Raw genomic sequence first — 6,895 nt, forward strand, 5'->3', positions numbered from 1 at the left:
TGTAGATGATATTTTGCTGACCTCTATAGACTCCAGTCTTTTACAGAAACCTACGAGAAGGTCTGGCAGCACCTCCAGAAGAGAATATGGGTAATCAACCCTCAGAAAATGCAGGGACCGGGAAATACTGTCAAGTTCCTCAGGATAATATGGTTACATAAAACTTGTGTTTTTCCATCAGCTGTGAAAAATAAGACACAAGCTTACCCTGCTCACAAATGGTTAAAGAGGTGCAGACTCTTGTGGAGTTATTGGGCTATCTGAGGAGGTTCATTCCTCATTTGGCACAATGCCCATGCCCCCTGTATTGGCTAAGGAAAAGGGAACAGTATGAAATTAGAGTCACAAGGAAGAAGAGAACTTTGTCAAAGAAAAAAATGTAAGTAGCCAAGCACAGGTCCTGCAAACTGTGACTCCAGGGCGACCATTTGAGCTATATATGTCATTACAGAGGATGGAATGGGATGGGCTCTATGGCAAAGGGACAGGGAAGACACAGATCTCCATAGTGTTTTTTTTTTAATTTATTTTTTATTTATTTCTCTCCCGTTCCCCCCTTCCCCCAGTTGTCTGCTCTTTGTGTCCATTCACTGTGTGTTCTTCTGTGTCTGCTTGCATTCCTGTCAGTGGCACCAGGAATCTGTGTCTCTTTTTTGTTGTTGTTGCATCATCTTGATGTGTCAGCTCTCTGTGTGCATGGCACCACTCCTCGGCAGCCTGCACTTTTTTCACGCGGGGCAGCTCTCCTTGCAGGGCACATTCCTTGCACATGGGGCTCCCCTAGGTGGGGGACACCCCTACGTGGCATGGCACTCCTCGTGCAAATCAGCACTATATGTAGGTCAGCTCACCACATGGGTCAGGAGGCCCTGGGTTTGAACCCTGGACCTCCCATATGGTAGGCAGCCACTCCATCAGTTGAGCTATCAGTTGAGCCAAATCTGCTTCCCTCCATAGGATTGTTTTGTATGTTTTATTTGGCCTTCATTTTTTTTTAATTTATTGAAAATATATCGTTCATACATAACATACATGAACAATAAATGTATAATAGTTGTGAACCTACAAAATAAATACATATAACATCAAACATATATACCATCTCACCCTACCACCAATAACTTGCATTGTTTTTAAACCTTTTTAACTAATGATTAAAGAGCACTGTCAAAATATTTCTATTAAACAAAGTATTTTTCCCCTAACTAATCCAATTATTATTATCTTTAGATCATTTATATATGAACATACATAAACAATTAAGTGTATAGTAAAAGTTGTGAACTTACAAAGCAAATATGCATAACATCATACAGGGGTCCCTTACATCAACCCTTCACCAACACCCTGCATCGTCGTGAGATATTTGTTACAAATTATGAAAGAACATGGTCAAAATCATACCATTGATCAGTTCTTATCTTACATTTGGTGTGTTTTTCTCCCAACCCACCCTTTTTTTTTTTAATATATATTCTTTATGACAGAAGTTGTAAACTTATAAAACAATCATGCACATGGGTAAAATTCCCAAACAACACCCTTTCATCAACATTCCACAACGTGGTGTGTCATTTGCTACAGATAAAATAATATCATCTGATTATTGCCATGTCCATAGTGTACTTTTGGCTCGCATTTTCCATACTGCCTCAGTATCAACACAGTACATCTTTCATATAGATGCAAGAATATTATATTATTACTACTAATCACAGTCCATAGGTCACTCCAGCAATATTTTTCCCATGCTTCTCCACATTCGCAACACCCTGCAGTAGTGATATACATTTGCTCTAGCTAGCAAAGGAAACTGTTGCATCTGTACCATCAACCACAATTCTCACCCACCTCTTGGTTTACTGTGCTATCCAGTTCCTAGATCATTCTCAAGCATTGTCAATTGGCATTTACATAACTAGACTACCATTTTCAGTCACATCTCCATTTATAAACTAGCTGTTACTGTGTGTTACCATCTACTCTATGCATTTACACACTTTTACAGCAAAGCTAATTAAAACTTCTACATACATTAAACAGCAGTAGCTCACTCAGTCCTTCTCTTATCTCCTTTAAGAATCCACCACCTTGAGGGGGTGGGGGGTATATGGGACCTCATATTTTTTGAATCTAATATTAAAAAAAAATAAAGACAAAAAAAAAAAAAAAGAATCCACCACCTACCACCAGGTCTTGAAGATATTTTCCAATAATTTCTTCTAGAAGTTTTATGGTTCTTGCTTTTATTTTCAGGTTTTTTAATTCATTTTTGAGTTATTTTTTGTATAGGGTGTGAGATAGGGGTTCTCTTTTCTTCTTTCAGCTATGGATGTCCAATTCTTTCAGGTCCATTTGCAGAATGGGCTGTTCTGCCTGAGCTGTGTGAGTTTGACAGGCTAGTCAAAAATCACTTGAGCACACCTGTGAGGATATACTTGGTTCCATTGTTCTATTTTGTCTGTCTCTAGGTCACTACCATGTTGGTTTTACCACTGCAGGTAGATATTATTATGATTTAAAGTCTGGAGATGAGGGTTCACTTTTCCTTTTTATGATGTTTCTGGCTATTCACGCCTCCTTACCCTTCCAAATAAAATTATTTATCATGTTTTCAATTTTTTTTTTTAATGCTGGTGGAATTTTTATCTGGATTGCATTAAATCTGTATATCAATTTGAGTAGAATTGACATCTTAATGATATTTAGTCTTCCAATCCATGAGCATGGAATGTTCTTCCAGTTATATAGGGCTTTTTAAAATTTGTTTGACATTGAATACAAGTGCTTTACATCATTCGTTAAGTTCATTCCTGACTATTTGAGTTTTATCTGTCATATTTTATTTTCACCTCTCTTTTGACACTTTCAGTTACTTTTATGGATATAATCTTCATTTCTAGACTCTCTTCCAGGCCCCTCTCTCCTGTCTTGTCTTTTCAGGCTCTAGCACACCCTTTAGTATGTCCTGAAAATCTGGTCTCTTGCTTGGAAATTCTCTGTTTCTGTTTATCTGTGGATATTCTAATTTCGCCCTCATTTTTGAAAGACAGTCTTGCTGGATATAAGATTCTTGGCTGGAAGTTTTTCTCTTGTAGTATCTTAAATATATCAGACCACTGTCTTCTTGCCTCCATGGTTTCTTGTGAGAAATCAGCACTTAATCTTATTGGATATCCCTTATATGTTATGTATTGCTTTTCTCTTGCTGCTCTCAGAATTCTCTTTGTCTTTGGCCATTGACATTCTGATGAGTATGTGTCTTGGAGTTGGTCTATTTGGATTTTTTCGGATGTGAGTACATTGTGCTTCTTGGACAGGGATATCTACATCCTTCAATAGGGTTGGGACATTTTGTACCATTATTTCTTTATTTTTTTAAAAGATTTATTCATTTCTCTCCCCTCCACCACCCGGTTGTCTGCTCTCTGCCCGGTTGTCTGTCGGTTCACTGTGTGTTCTTCTGTGACTGCTTCTATCCTTATCAGCAGCACCAGGAATCTGTGTCTCTTTTTGTTGTGTCATCTTGCTGTGTCACCTCTCTGGGTGGGTGGCACCACTCTTGGGCAGGCTGTGCTTTTTTCACACTGGGCGGTTCTCCTTACGGGGTGCACTCCTTGTGCGTGGGGCTCCTCTATGCAGGGTGCACCCCTGCATGGCATGGCACTCCTTGCACGCATCAGCACTGTGCATGGGCCAGCTCCATACTGGTCAGGTCAAGGAGGCCCAGGGTTTGAACCGCGGACCTCCCATGTGGTAGGCAGATGCCCTATCCATTGGGCCAAGTCTGCTTCCCCATTATTTCTTTAAATATTCCTTCTGCCTCTTTTCCCTTCTCTTTTCTTTCTGGGACACCCATGACACATATGTTTGCGCATCTTTTGTTGTCATTTTGCTCCCTGAGACCTTGTTCAATTTTTTCCCATTATTTTCTTATCTGTTCTTTTGTATGTTCACTTTCAGAGGCCATTTCTTCAAACTCACCAATTCTTTCTTCTGCCTCCTCAAATCTACTATTATATGATTCCAGTGGTTTTTAAAATTTCATTGATTGCACCTTTCATTCCCATAAGATCTGCTATTTTTCTATGTTTTCAAATTCTTCTTTGTGCTCATCCAATGTCTTCTTAATATCCTTAATCTCTTTAGCCACCTCATTGAATTTATTAAGGAGATTTGTTTGAACATCTATAATTAGTTGTCTCAACTTATTTATGTCATCTGGAGGCTTATCTTGTTCCTTTACCTGGGCCATAGCTTCCTGTTTCTTGGTGTGGATTGTAATTTTTTGTTGGTGTCTTCACATCTGGCTTACTAGAGTATTTTTTCTGGGTGCAGTTTTTCTCTCTAGTTTAGGGCTTCCTATCATTTCTTCCTCGCTGGTTATGCAGTAGGAGCCAAGCATGTAGTTGGTGCTGTAAGCTGTGGAGGTTCAAGCTGCCCTCATTGCACCAGGGACTAATGAAGCTTCTTCCAATTTTCTCCTTTGCCAGGGGTAGGGACAGAGTCCCAACTGTGGAATAATCCACATGCAGGCCTAGACTGTAGTTGCCCAGAGAGACTGAAGAGGCTTCACACCCCTTTCTGACCTACCTGGGGCAGGGATGGAGCTGCAGGTGTGGGCAGCAATCTATGCAAACTTCTAGTTTTCAGTCTATGCCAGCCAAAGTTCTCTGCAGTTACCTGTATAGGCTGGTGCAGGGCTCCTCAGCCTCCTCCCTGCCAGAGGTGGGGCTGAAGCCTAGGTGGGTTACAGGCTGATCTGCGTGAAAGAAACTGTCAGCCCAGCTTCTCCTCAGGCTGGGGGCAGATTCAGAATGGTGGCTACCAGCCTATTTCTGACTTGGGCTGGTTCTCACCCCAGCTGTTCCCAGGATTATCTCTTAGCCAGTCAAGTCTCCCAATCAGTAGCTGAAATCGGCAGCCAATCATCTCTTCCTCCTGTTTCTGGGAAATGGAGCTTCCTCTTCTCATCACAGAGCAGCTCCTGGGGTGGCTTCTGCCACCAGAGCAGGATAATCACTGGCCTCTGCGGCTTGGCTGGTAATTTCCTGGAGAGGATGGTACAGGTCCCCGCAGCTTCCTCCTTGCTGAAGGTGGCACTGGGGCCTAAGCTAGACCTGCAATATGATCTGGATGGGAAGAAGTCAGACCCCAGCAGTGCTGGGATTCTCAGTCCATCCTGCTTCCCCTATGCCAGATGCAGAGTTAAGATGGCAGCTCCCGGCCTCTTTCTGGCCTGTACAGGCTGAAACCTTAGCTGTTCTCAGGATCATACTGTAGCCCACTGAATTTCCTCATCATAGCTGAAATTGGTGCCCAACTGTCTCTTCCTCCCCCATTTTGGGGAAGTGGAGCTTTCAATTCCAGCCTTGGAACAGCTCCCGAGGCAGCTTGTGCCTCCAGTGGAGGATGGGCACCGGCCTCCATGGCATGAAGTGCTCTACTTACGAGTCTTCTCTGCAGATGGGCTATCTCCTCATTCCATTCCTTCAAGGACATTGCAGGATGCTCTTCTGGCCTCCTGGAGCCACCAAACAGGTGCTTTAGCTAGCTTCAGAGAGCTCTGGGTGTTTGCTAACTGCTCTGAAGCAGTAGCTGACTCTAGGAGCTCCTTACTCTGCTGCCATCTTGCTGGTTCTCCCTCCATAGGGTTTTAATTTCAAACTCTTATTGGGAGCTGAGCAATGTTACAGCATCCTGGAAAAGCAATTCCTAGCTGTGTACCAAGCTTTACTACAGAGACCATCACAGGGGATATTCCATTAAGGGGTGGGTAGAGGGGTTCTTGCAAGGCCTGCTTCTGCAGTCGTCCAGGATGGCACATTAGTGCGGTGGTATGCAGATCTACAAAAGAGGGGACACTTAACATCTAGCCCTATCTCACTGGAGAAACAAGCCCGTCTGGGGCCCATATCATACACCACAGAATCAGAAGAGGCCCCAGAGTTAGTTGCCCCTAGAAATGCCCTAGTGTGTAAGGGAAGAAGAAGGGACATCTCCACAGAATGCTTGGTATACAGATGGCTCCTGCTGAGGCTATCTCCTGTCCATACAACTAGCAACAGCCACCCTTGAGGTGGAGATGGGAAGAGAAAGCAGGAGTCAGTGGGCTAAGCTAAGAGCCATTTGGTTGGTTCTTATGAATGAGCCATATCTAGTCACCATTTGCAGATTCTTGGACAGTGATGAAAGGGTTAGCAATGTGGATTGCCCAAAGGGAAGATGATAAATGACTTATAAACAGGGGTCCCTTGTGGGGGTCTAGACCCAGGCAGTGGAAATGACTGACAAGATTGAACACACATAGCCCAGTATGGATACAAGGGGGGGGTGGTCCCAGGGGTCATCACAAACCTGAAGGCCAGCACAAATGGCTGGTCTATCTCCAGACAGGACATCGACAGAATCTCCCAGGACTGCCCCACTTACAGCAAAGTGTGACCCAAATCTCTGCCCAGGGCATCTGGCCATATAACAAGAGGAAGTAAAGATTTAGACATCTGGCAGGTGGATTACATAGGGCCTCTTCTGGGGTGCCAAGGGTGTTGCTATGCACTTACCTGTGTAGACACTGTGGGTGATGTCATGCAAGCATTCCCTTGTGGAAGTGACAACCAAACATTCACCATTATAGGACTGCAGTGTCTACAATGTATGGCATACCCAGTGTCATTTCTAATAACTATGGGCACCCCTTCACCAGCATCCTCATACAAGATTGCATGCAAAAAGAGGGGATAATGTGGCATTTCATTTACCTGATAACCTTCAAGGGGCTTCCCTAATGGAAAGGAAAATTTGCCTGCTGAAGGAATAGATTACACTCCCCACAGGAAGGCCATCTCTAAACTGATGGGCAGTAAGCCTACCAAAGGCCATCAGAAAATTTAAT

The sequence above is a fragment of the Dasypus novemcinctus genome, chromosome 6, assembly GCF_030445035.2.
Source record: "Dasypus novemcinctus isolate mDasNov1 chromosome 6, mDasNov1.1.hap2, whole genome shotgun sequence".
Lineage (NCBI taxonomy): Eukaryota > Metazoa > Chordata > Mammalia > Cingulata > Dasypodidae > Dasypus > Dasypus novemcinctus.